The sequence below is a fragment of the Pelophylax lessonae genome (genome assembly GCF_965119305.1).
Source record: "Pelophylax lessonae genome assembly, chromosome: 5".
NCBI lineage: Eukaryota > Metazoa > Chordata > Amphibia > Anura > Ranidae > Pelophylax > Pelophylax lessonae.
Window position 1 is genome coordinate 47245804 of NC_138772.1, and position 1473 is coordinate 47247276.

The following is a 1473-nucleotide window of genomic DNA, read 5'->3' on the forward strand; positions in this document are numbered from 1 at the left end:
GGTGGTGACGTTTTACATTCTCTTACTATTCTTTACAACTTTTCACTCTTCACCCCACTTGGGCTACCTATGCACAGTTGCACACACTTCAGTTTTATCCTTTTGGCACTTTGGTCTTGGGTCCTACCTTACTCTATGTGTACAACATTATGGTTATTATATATTGTAGCGGAATGGACACTGAGAGTGTGGTTTGTGTTGAGAGAGTGAGAACTCTTTCACTTGAAACTATCATATTTCTGAGCAGTGTCCCTCAGGAGATGTGTGGGGATGTATTGCAGATGGCTACAAAATGGTAGAAGTGTTTCATAGACCCATGCCAGTGGGGTGGGGTTTGTTATTGTGAATACCTGCATTCCATTGTCCTATTGTTCCTGTCTGCCTTGTAAGCGTATTATGGGATGTGTGTGGGGGATGGCTCAAAGAGGGAGGGGTTTTTGCAGAGTGTAGATCTCTTGTGTTTTCAATAAACGATCAGTTCTAGTTGACTCCCAGCCTATGTGTTGTCTAGTTTTTGGGAGGGAAGGATGGTTGCATGCTGTACCTGCCTATTTGGATTATTACCTGTTTTCCTGTCTACCAGCGGAGACCCTGTAGATTAAACTACTTCTCCGCTACATATATATACAACCATTGATATATATATACATATATATCTTTATAGAGCCCTATCTGCATATTGAGCTGGATTTTTTAGACCTCTTATGAAGACCTATAATACCCACATGGGCCCTCTGCCCTGGCCTTGTGCATGGGTTTCGCTCCCTCAGTTCCCATCTGGACACATCCTTGGATGACCCGCAGCCTCATTGACAGTCAGTATTCAAACTGTAAGGAATTTTTATCATTCATTTAGTTATACTCCCTCCCCCCTTTTTTCGGATACAGTATTGCTTATGCATATGTGTCCCTTTCAGATACTGAAATCATGCCTTTTCCTGATGAAGTGAAGTTATTTCATGAAACGCGTTGAGCTTAACCACTTGCCGACCAGTCACGTTGACTGTACTGCGGCAAAGTGGCTCGTTATTGTCTGGCGACGTAGACCTACGTCACCAGACATTCCGATCGTCAGGGATCTAGTGTGGAGATCCGCCTGCTTGTGTAAACAAAGCGGGCGGATCTCCTAAGTGACAGGCAGGGTCAGATTGCAGGGTTCAGCATAGCTGAACCTGCGATCTGTCCCTGTGTCACTCAGCCACCTCCCCCCACACACGTTAGTAAGCAACAGGCATACATTAACCCCTCCCTCTCCAATAAAAATTAACCCCTTCCCTGCCAGTGTCATTTTTACAGTAACAGTGCAAATGTATAGCACTGATTACTGTAGTAATGTCACTGGTACCCCCAAAAGTGTCAAAAATGTCAGTCAAGGGTCCGATCTGTCCCCCGCAATGTCGCATTCCCGCGAAAAAAATTGCAGATCGCCGCCATTACTCGTTACAAAAAAAAACACCAAAAATGACAGAAATC